Source organism: Malus domestica, chromosome 07 (assembly GCF_042453785.1).
Source record: "Malus domestica chromosome 07, GDT2T_hap1".
Lineage (NCBI taxonomy): Eukaryota > Viridiplantae > Streptophyta > Magnoliopsida > Rosales > Rosaceae > Malus > Malus domestica.
Window position 1 is genome coordinate 27,848,834 of NC_091667.1, and position 11,554 is coordinate 27,860,387.

The 11,554-nt window shown below is 37.7% G+C and overlaps 1 long non-coding RNA gene across 3 annotated transcripts; it reads left to right on the forward strand.

Annotated features, from left to right (window-relative positions):
- Positions 1-832: 832 nt before the first annotated feature.
- On the forward strand, positions 833-2,299 carry LOC139197447 (uncharacterized). 3 transcript variants are annotated; one of them, XR_011582879.1, is made up of 6 exons: positions 833-995; positions 1,122-1,176; positions 1,260-1,357; positions 1,441-1,538; positions 1,622-1,719; positions 1,895-2,299. It is a non-coding gene; the product is annotated as an uncharacterized lncRNA (long non-coding RNA). The 3 variants fall into 3 exon arrangements; XR_011582878.1 differs by lacking the exon at positions 1,122-1,176 and having other exon boundaries at positions 852-995; XR_011582880.1 differs by lacking the exon at positions 1,122-1,176 and having other exon boundaries at positions 917-995; positions 1,446-1,538.
- Positions 2,300-11,554: the final 9,255 nt, after the last annotated feature.

An 11,554-nucleotide genomic window follows, 5' to 3' on the forward strand; every position in this document is an offset into this window, starting at 1 on the left:
GCACCGGCTCGCCCATGACTATGCTACAAACATGAGGAGGAAGCTTGACCAGATGAAGGAATCTGATGGTAAGGTTTTACTTGATCATCAGCGGTTTGTGGGTTTGTTCCAAAGGCATTTATTGCCTTCGTCCTCTGGGGCTGTACCTGGTAATGAAGCTTCAAATGATGAACCTCCAATGCCTCCTCCTTCTGGGGTTTTGTCAAGTACTGAGGCTCCGGATAACCACCCTCCGGTGCTTTCTCTTTCTGGGGCTCTACCGACTGCTGAGACTTCCCCTAAGCAACCTTTGTGAAGGCTCCCTTTTGTTTGTTTATTTTGACTCATGTATATGTACATATTTGTGGCTTATCGAAAATATTAATAAATAAGCTTTGCTTCATTTCAATATATTGTGTTAAATACACCAAAGCCTTCTTCATAAAGTTCTTTGAATTTTTGCTTTTGTTGAAACCTGTATTGTTGAAGCTTTGTGAGTGAAGCATGTAGTTTGAGGTAGTGTTCCCTTAATTTCCCGAGTGAGGAAAACTTCTCGGTTGGAGACTTGAAAAATCCAAGTCACTGAGTGGTTGTGAGACTGCCGAGTATTAAGGTGCAGTAGCATATGGTGGGAGTCCCCCAAGTCTTCAGGCGAAGAGAGTTGCCGAATGAGGTGTCTCGCTTGTTACTAATTTGTCAAAGTAACGAATCCTTGTTTCGATGTCACACATTCGCATATGCCTTATCTAAAAATATTTCCAACTTTTGTGTGTTTGATGCTGCATGCTATTGACTAGACAAGATTAAGTGCAATTAGTAGCTTTTCTCTCTTTTTCATCTTTTCTTTGGTGGAATTGCTTTTCGTTTCCACTAATCAGCCTGAGTGGATGCAAGATAACACCATTCTCTATAGCTCAGATCGCAAAGTCGTCTTCATGAAAGTTGTTCCTTATCTTGTGAACTACAACATCTCCAAATTTGAGATCCATCGGAGTAGTACAACTCCAGAAATTCAGGTATGATGAGTAACTGTTCATCAATTTTCTGTTAACCCGTCAGACTTGTTGTGAGCTTCTAAACTCCATTGTTTCTTGTTCATCTCAACATACTTTCTTCATCGAAGTTGTTCCTCACCTTGTCAGCTACAACATATCCAAATTTGAGATCCATCGGAGCAGTACAAATCCAGAAATTCAGGTATGATGAGTGACTGTTCATCATTTTTCTGTCAACCTGTCAGACTTGTTGTGAGCTTCGAAACTCCATTTTCTCTTGTTCAGATCAACATACTTTCTTCATCGAAGTTGTTCCTTAACTTGTGAACTACAATATATCCAAATTTGAGGTCCCTCGGAGCAGTATAACTCCAGAAATCTAGGTATGATGAGTGACTGTTTATCATTTGTCTGTCAACCCGTCAGATTTGTTGTGAGCTTTGAAACTCTATTTTCTCTTGCTCAGATCAGCATGCTTTCTTCATTGAAGTTGTTCCTCAGCTTGTGAACTACAACATATCCAAATTTGAGATCCCTCGGAGCTATATAACTCAAGAAATTCAGGTATGATGAATGACTGGTTATTATTTTTCTGTCAACCCGTCAGATTTGTTGTGAGCTTTGAAACTCTATTTTCTCTTGCTCAGATCAGCATGCTTTCTTCATTGAAGTTGTTCCTCAGCTTGTGAACTACAACATATCCAAATTTGAGATCCCTCGGAGCAGTATAACTCCAGAAATCCAGGTATGATGAATGACTGGTTATTATTTTTCTGTCAACCCGTCAGATTTGTTGTGAGCTTTGAAACTCTATTTTCTCTTGCTCAGATCAGCATGCTTTCTTCATTGAAGTTGTTCCTCATCGTCTCTTTCATAACATATCAAAAATTCAGAATGAACTAATGGTTAAATATTTCCAGATCTTCGAAACATCACAGCAGCTTCGAAATCTGCAAGAATCCGACTGTCATGTTTGGAGCTTCAACACTTTAATTTCCGTCGCTCAAACAGAAATGGTTCCTTCTTGAAAGTTGTTCATATGCTCAAGAACTATAGGGTGTCCAAAATTCAGCTCCATTGGAGAAGAGCAGAGGTTGCAGAAATTTGATAGATGAAAGGAGGCGGAAGAGGGAGAGAGAGAAAAAGTCTCTTGGGTTGGATTTCTATTTTGGGGCAGATTCCAATTTTTGTAGCACCTTCATTATTGATGAATTGCTTGTACTTTTGTCCATTATGAAACTTGGGACTTTGGCTTGTTGTTGGATCTATTATAATATGTTTGGGAACATATATAAGTGAATAAATAAGAAGGAAAATTTTGGGCCCTTGTGGGTGTAAAACAAAAAATGTTTATGTTTACCCAAGTGTTTTTGTACAAGTTCAAGGGCATCTTGGGTTTTGTGAACAAAATTTGTTTATTTGGAACAAGGTTTTGTGTTGAAGCTTTGTAGGTGAAGCTTTGGTGTTGAAGCTTTCTAGGTGAAGCTTTGATGGTGAAGCTTTGTAAATGAAGCTTTGTAGATGAAGCTTTCTAGGTGAAGCTTTGATGGTGAAGCTTTGATGGTGAAAGTATGTAGAGGGAGCTTTCTAGGTGAAGCTTTTTTAGGTGAAGCTGTGTAGGTGAAGCTTTTTTAAGTGAAGCTTTTCGGGTGAAGTTTTTTTGGTGAAGCTTTGTGGGTGAAGCTTTTTAGGTGAAGCTTTGTGGGTGAAGCTTTTTAGGTGAAGCTTTGTGGGTGAAGCTTTTTTAGGTGAAGCTGTTTGGGTGAAGCTTTTTGGAGGTGAAGTTTTTTTTTTTTTTTTTTTTTTGGGTGAAGCTTTTTTAGGTGAAGCTTTTTGGGTGAAGCTTTGATGGTGAAGCTTTGTAGATAAAGCTTTTTTAGGTGAAGCTGTTTGGGTGAAGCTTTTTGGAGGTGAAGTTTTTTTTTTGGGTGAAGCTTTTTTAGGTGAAGCTTTTTGGATGAAACTTTTTGGATGAAGCTTTTTGGGTGAAGTTTTGGAGGTGAAGCTTTTCGGGTGAAGCTTTTTGGATGAAGCTGTTTTTTTTTTTTTTTTTTTTTTGGCGCTTGACACGGTCTTCATTTGCTTGTTTTGTAGCGACTGTGGAAGACGGATTGCTTTCTGATTGAGAAGGGTTCCGGCATCGCTTTGCACCATCTTCATGTGGGTAATATAGGAACTTCCTTATGTTTTGATCATGCATGTAGTGATAGAATTTGTTTCTTCTTATTGTAGATGTCAGAGCCTGGAAGTTCTAGTGATGAGGGCTCTTCTAGCTTTAGCTCTAAGTCTGAGTCTGCAATGTCGGAGTCTTCAGGGTCTTTGTTAGAGTCCTGTACTAGAGAAACATTGGATGATCTTCCCAACCGTCAAACTTTAGCTATTGCTAGTTCTTCCTCCATGGCGTTGGGTGAGGGGGTTTCTCCTGATATGTCTTTGCCTCGGCGGAGGCATGGTTATAAGCCTGCGCCATCACCTCAGAGTAAGTCTTCCAAGTATTGGCATTGATCATGTATTTAAAGAAACAATCACGTAGGCCTGCCGTGAAGGCTTTGAGGGCAGTCTTGTCGTCTGCCTCGGCACACCGGGAGTATTCATGGCTGAAGCGGCCAGCATACATACGTAATGACTCGTCTGGCCTCTGGCGGATAGTGTACAGGTCATCTGCAGAGTGCAAGCGATCGGTTTGGAAAATGTGTTGGGAAACAAATAGTTTCCTCAATTCCTCAAATGAGTCTACCGTCTCAGGTGTAAGACGACAATACCAATTTAGAGCTCCGCCAGAGAGGGTGGAGGGGAAGAGAAGACATCGCTCTTCGTCGGTGTGCATCCGGTATGCCATGGTGGACTCAAAGAGGTTAAGGTGCTCAATCGGGTCCTCTTTTCCAGTATAAAGTTGCAAGCCAAGCTTCTGCTTTGTCTTTGCTTGAAGGGGGTGTTGATGATCCTCCTTGTAAGAGGGCCAGGCCTGGGTTGGTTCCAGTCAGGTATTTCAGCCTGACGTTCAGCCTTCAACTTGTTTACTTCCTCAAGAAGTTGTAGGACAAGGAGGTCCTGAGCGGAGTTATGTGCCACTGGAGCTTTCTTTCGTAAATCTCCATCTCCTCTTGGAATTAGGAAGGTTTGATCAAGGGCATGTGATTTTTCCCTGGACTCGCTGTACTGGCTTCCAGGGTATGTCTGTCGGAACACCTCTGAGTCCCCTGTACCCTCATGTCTCTCTAGGACTTGTTGCACCTTCCCCAAGTTGGTGGCCGGCTCGGGCCGTGGCAGGGGACCGAGTCTCTCAGAAATCCTTGGGTCATTGATCTTTGAGCTTATATGGATGGAATTCTCTCGACGTTGCTTCAGGAAATCCCGACAATCGCGAAAGACGGCTTTCGATCCTTCTGCCCCTTCAGCAAAGAGGTGTCTCCCTCCGCTTCTCATGGTTCGGGTCGAAGCAACTGGGTTAAGAGAAGCCTCATGTTGATTATCAAATCGAGGGGTAATTTGTTCCCTATCAGGGATATCTATGTCGAATGCATGTGACCCTCCATGTTGGAGGGCACCCAGTTGATGGTTGACTTCCACGGGGGCAACAAGCTCGCGTGTCTGAGCTTGCCTAGCTTCGTGAAGTGTCTCGAAGAGCTTCTCATATTGCTCCTGGAGGACCTCATTCCTCATTGCTATCTTGTTGTTCTGAGCTTCCAACTCATCGACTTTAGCTTGAAGAAGAACTCGTTTTCCTTCCTTCTTTCGTTGTTTCGCACTATGTGCAAGGGGGGTGTCATTCTGTGTGCTGTGGCTTCCTTCGCTTCCCATGCTGGAGAGGGATGCCTGATTAAAAGAAAGTGTACGAATGATAGAAACCAGCTTGACACAGCTGAAGAGAGTAGGAATAAGTGTCGTTTCCCACAGATGGCGCCAAATGTTGATGCACAAAATCAGCGAAGACTTTGGTACAACAGAAAGTGTCAGGTTTTGTGACCTTCGCTTGGTTGCTTCCGTCACTAGTGAGGATAAGTACGTAAATGAATAGAGACAGAGAAGCAAACACAGGATGTACGTGGTTCACCCAGATTGGCTACGTCCACGGAGTAGAGGAGTTCTTATTAGTAGTGAAGGGCTTACACAAGTACAAAGGATCAAGCTCTCAATTTAGTGAGTTCTTGTGAATGATTTAACACAAAATGGCATTAGGCAATATTGTGGGGGAATGACCCCTATTTATAGAAAAACTTGTAGCTTTGTCACATTGACATGTGTCATGTTATGATTGGTTCTTGATGTCGACACGTGCTGCGCTCTGATTGGCTTCTAATCTTGACACGTGTCGAGTAGTGATTGGCCTCCTGGTCGGAGGGGAACTCTTCTGGGTCCTTGACAGTATAGCGTTGGCCGGTGCTCGGTAGTTTCGGGATTGGTCAAGTATGGTACAAACAGTTTTCAAGAACCAAAACCTAAAAGTCAATAGGAAACCGAATACTTCGTTATTTTTCGGGATTACCAAACAAATGGGATTTGGAAACCAATCCCATATCGAAAATTTCGGTATTTTTTGGGATGGGATTCCCGAACTTCAGGATGGTTTTGGTTTGGGATTTTTCGGTTTGGGTTTGGGACTTTTTCGGTTTGGTTTGGGATTTTCGAGAATTTTTTCCAACCCTACCATGTAAGTGACCAAATAAAAAATAGAAAAATTAAAAACCACATGCCATTGACTAAGTAATTAATTGACACAATTTAAAATATAATACCACAAAAAATTTGGAATATGTGCAAATTTGTAAAAAGAATTTAAAACAAAACAATATATATAAATATAGTAGCATATTATCACAACAACATAAGTGATATGGTGGTTAAGGCGTTAAGGAGTCAAATGGGAGAGGGTTCGAATCCCTTTAGTCTCAAAATTGAGACTTTTCAGAAAATTTTAAGAATTTTTGGATGTCATATCGCGATATTATAACTAATATCGCGATATTTTGACGAAAACTCATCGCCGATATTTTCGATATTTAAATCACTGGTCACACTTAATATATTGATAAATATATCCAACTAGGAGTATATCTCAAAGTTCACAGTGTATATCTTATTTCCAACAAGGATCGGATTAACCTAAATTTACTATTGAGATTGACTTCAAACTAAACTTAAATAAAAGATGGATAACGATGACAAATTCAAATATGCAAAAACCCAAACGAAATTGAAAATATCAATTGAACAAACACGAAGTAAAAGTGAATGAATTATGAAAAATTAATATATTGAAGCACTAGGACATCAGGTTCCTCATTCTCAATCCCATATAATCCCGTTATTCATATTAAACTCAATTTTTTCCCATGTTGCTAGCAATTATCCCTTGATTCGTCAATATTTCCTTTCAGAATATACTAACTGTGTTTCTAACTATCTACCATTGCTATGTCTAGCCACAGAAGTAGATAATCGAATCCCTTTACGCTAAATGGATAATTTCACAATACTACACAAATCATAACCAGTATGTCTACTCAATTATGTAATTCATGGTAATCGTTATGAGAAGCAATCTACTAAACTCAACCTGTCAGTCCCAATTTAGTTCTTCACACAAATAATGGCCAGTTATTTGATAACGATAAAGCACAATAACAATTACTCAACATGGAAAACAACCGAGATCAATATGAAATAATAAGAATTAGATGTTCATGATAAGAGTACACCCTAATCCTAGCAAAAGGACTTAGTTCATGATTAAACTAATCACAAACATGGATGAATTCGATAACATAAAGAAACCCCAAAACCCCAATTCTGGAATCGTATGCGATAAACCCCAAAACTGCCACCTTCTCTCCAGCGTTTTTTTCCACTGGAAGGCTGGAATCTCCTTATATCCCCCATTTGCGGCTGCTTCTCATCTACTCCCCAACAATTGGAGAGAAGGGTCGGTTCCGTACATCCCCCGGTTGGACTTTTTTTTCTTTCTTTTTTTCTTCTATCCCATCCCTCTTGTTCTCTAATCCACATGCCGTTTTTATGAAGCCCAAATTGGACTTAATTTGATAAAGCCCAAATTCCAGCACCACTCTCACATAGCATCAGTCCACTTCGTTATTCTTTCGTGCTTTCCTTGTAATTCTTCTAAAAAATCCAGTTTTCTCCGAAAAAATAACTTCTATAAAATTCACACAAAATACATCAAATCCAACTGTTTTATATCAAACCATGACTAAATTAATAGGTAAAAGAGATACAAAATATACCTATTATATCAACCTAACAAATACCCCCAAACCTATCTTTTGCTAGTCCTCGAGCAAAACATAAAATGAAAAACAAATAACATTAACTAAAAACAAAAACCTAATTAAGCCCACTTTCGCTGGCGAAACGATTGCACTGAGCATGTGCAACAAGCCTTTAAACCCCTAGGTGTCCCTAGTCGGAGGAGTTGTGTCTCCTGAGGGTTTACTAGTTACGCTACCCACAAACGTTTTACTGAAAAGCAAAGGTGTTACAGTTATCACTTCCATCAATTAATGAAAACCAATGCATGCCAATCATACTTCCAAAACTAAGGTTATGCCCTTATAAATCAATGCATCACAATGGAAAGTATGAAGCCAACATCCCAAGCACTCCGGCTTAAAACACAACCACACTTGGCGTGTGTACAAATTCGCCTCGACTCTAAGCCTCACAAGATATCACTCAATTTTCTCATAGAACCTAGGCTTTCTCTCTTAACAAGCATATGTGATGAGTTTATGCAAAAGGAATCAATATATTATCACATATGATCAACATTGAAAAACAGCAATTTCTGAAAATAGATCTCATGAAAGGAATCGAATACTAAGAACATAGGTATCAACCTTCACCAAATAAACTAGACTTCCCTATAAATCCGTTAGGTCTTTGAAACGGGTGTAATGTAAGGTTAGGTATTTGGGCTAAGAAAGAAACGATATGGAAAAGAAAAAAAAAACAAAAAAAAAAAACAAAAACTTGAGAAACACCAAGACTTGTCGTATGTAGTTCGGTTGGCACCCCTTTGAAACTTGATATATGATTTGTGGCGTCCAGGACTCATGTTATAATGAATGGTACAATTTCTCTTCTTTTTCTCGACTCTTTTCCTCTTTTTTTTTTTTTTTTTTTTTTTTTTTTTTTTTTGGAAATAACTACAAGAAATAATAATAAGAACCATGGTACCTCGGTACACGCCACTACTTTGATGTAGAACTCAACCTTGATTTCTTTTGATATCACCTTGGTATCTCAAGCTATATGGTATGGCTAATATAGGGTAGAGTGGATAAGAATTTATGTGAGTAATGAAAGATAAGGCTAAATGTTTGGCTTCAATGAGGTTAATGGAGCACACAAAAGGGTAGGGAATAGGCCTTTTAGTGGTGGAAAACATGCATAGCTTAACTTCGTTTCTATAGTTCCATCTAACCCAATGGCAAGAATACCCAACATATATTAAAGTTCTTTAGTACCCAATGCAAAATAATGTTAATGAGATCATGAAAATTAAAGAAAGAAATTGGAAAGTGTTTAAGAGTAGAAACAAATTAACCCTCTCAAGAAAAACTTAGGCACAACAACTCACATGGGTAGTCTCCACTATTTCTCCACATCATCCAAACATGGACAGTTTGTCCACCAAAGTACTTGAGACATGGCAAAATGAATGGTAAAAAAAAATGTGATGCAAAAACCTTCTAGGCAACCCTTTAGCAAAGGAAGAATTCTTAGCAAGACATATACATCGCCATTAATAGAATAAAGTGATAACCTTAACAACTGATGCTTCCAAGCTCTTATTGTTTCCAACAAATTCTAACACCCAATCCCAAAATTTTAATTCCTACCTCATCCTAAAAATTTTAACAAAACAATTCATCACATAAGGATGTATAAATATAAGCATGAAAGAAAGTAAGAGAATAGGAAGAGAATACACATATTTTTGGGCATCATGGAAGATGGAATGGCTTTAAAAATAATGAATTCCGAGCCAAAATTGTTGCCTTCATCATAGGATAAAAATCTGCAAAAATAAGCAAAATTGACTTTTAGTGACAAAAATAATTCCCAGAAACCGTCGCTAAAAGTATGAACAAGCCTTTTGTGACAGAGAAAATCTTTGAAGATCGTCACTAAAGCTCTTTTATGACAGAAAATCTGCAGAAATTATGCAGCAAATTTACATGTTTATTTTCACTTTTTGAGCTTCTAAACCTCCCAATTCACAATGTAGGTCGAATTTTTGTCCCAAAACTATTCCAACACATCATATTAACCATTCTAAACATGTTAGCATCACCAAATTAACTTGAAAAACATCCAAAATTAATTTAGGCAGATAAGTTGATTATGACCAAAATATGAACTCAAAGTGCAATTTTTCAATTTCTTTGGCACATAACAACAAAGCCGCTCCAAACACATTTGAAATGACAAACTAAACATGTTCAAATCATCATGTGGGTGAAGAATTCAATATTATTAAACTTGGAACATAAAAACCTTAGCTGTTGACCTTAAAAACAAAAATTCAAATGAATCAACCAAACTAACAAAAAAAAACTAGGCTCTCCCCCCAAACCTAAACTAAACATTGTCCTCAATGCAAAATCACAACAAAAAGATGCACAATGAGTAGTATGGAACAGAAAGGAAGAAAATGCAAAACTAATAAACAAAGAAAGGAACGAATGCACCTGGTTGGGTTGCCTCCTAACAAGCGCTTAGTTTAAAGTCCTCAGCCCGACTTGGCATTGCAATCAATTGGGAGAAGCAAGGGTCACAACATTCGTGTTTCGCTCAAAACTGGCAGCAAGATATGGCTTCAATCGCTGTCCATTAACTTTGAATGTAGCATCCGTTGTATGATCACGAATTTCAATTGTTCCATATGGAAAAACTTGAACAACTGTAAAAGGACCAGACCATCGTGTTCGCAACTTCCCAGGGAAAAGTTTCAGCCGAGAATTAAACAAAAGAACTTGCTGGCCAATATAAAACTCACAACGAAGAATATGTTGATCATGCCACTTTTTGGTACGTTCCTTGTAGATTTTAGCATTTTCATATGCATCATTCCGAAATTCTTCCATCTCGTTCAATTGAAGAGCTCTCTGTTCTCCCGCTGCGTCCATCTCAAAATTAAGCTTCTTCACTGCCCAAAATGCTTTATGTTCCAGTTCCACAGGTAGATGACATCAGAAAATTTTAAGAATTTTTGGATGTCATATCACGATATTATAACTAATATCGCGATATTATTGATAATATCGCGATATTTTGACGAAAACTCATCGCCGATATTTTCGATATTTAAATCACTGGTCACACTTAATATATTGATAAATATATCCAACTAGGAGTATATCTCAAAGTTCACAGAGTATATCTTATTTCCAACAAAACGATTAGATGATACAGTAAGTAAACTTTTATTATAATGGTGGAAATATGTTGAGCATTGCATGACATCGTGGGTTCAAACTCCGTCAATGATTAATCTAATATCTAATATAACAAAATCTATTGTCTAAAATAAACAAAAAAACAAAAATAAAAAAAGGTGACATGCTCCGCAAAATGTCAAAGATGCACTGCGATGCGCAAAACACATGGTCAAATAAAAACAGAGGAATATAAAACACCACGCATGCATATAACACTAGTAGGCATGACGTAAGAGTGTTAGGTGTGGTCTAAAATATCCATAGTATCTCGATATTTTCATCGAAATTTCCGTGTTTTTGGACTACCGATATTTCGGATATAATCGATATTTTATACCTTGCTAAGTCACTCATATATCTTACCATGCAATGTATAAAGTGTAAAATATTGTACTAATTCATTATATATAAATGATTATAGTGTGTTTAAACTTCTTTCATTAATTACTACATATTTTCTACACTCACAATGTTTGCCAGCTCGTTATATAATCAACTTAAATCAATTATATCTATCATGTAATGCATTTCCTTCTAATTTTTTGTGATAAACTAATAGATAATTGACTAAATAAGCATTCTGCAAAATTTCAATAAAAATTTCCAAGTTTTTCTTACAATTTTCATAGTTTTTATTCAATTTTTATCGATATCGATAATATCCCGATATTTTCATCGAAATTTTCGTGTTTTTAGACTACCGATATTTCCGATATCATCGATATTTAATACCTTAGGTGTAACTACATACGCCGCATTGTCGCAATTGGCATGCCCTAAAAGAAAATACCCCGCATGCAAATAGTCGTCAGGACAACATTAGAAATTTCAGGATTTTGTGTCAACCACCAAAATCGATTTGTAAGGTATGTGTGCCAGAGAGATCTAAAACCGCTAAAATTATGCTATTTTTACAGTGTGAGACAATTGAATTCGAAAGTTCCACCACGTTTCTATATTAGACATTCTCGTTGGTTTACTATATTAATATTGTCTCGATGAATTTTGTTTATCCAATCGTTCGACTGTTTCATTTATGCTATAATCGATATGAAATTTGTTATGTAACCTCTTTCATAGTAAAATAACAATTGAATTACTAATTGTCAAATTGAGTAT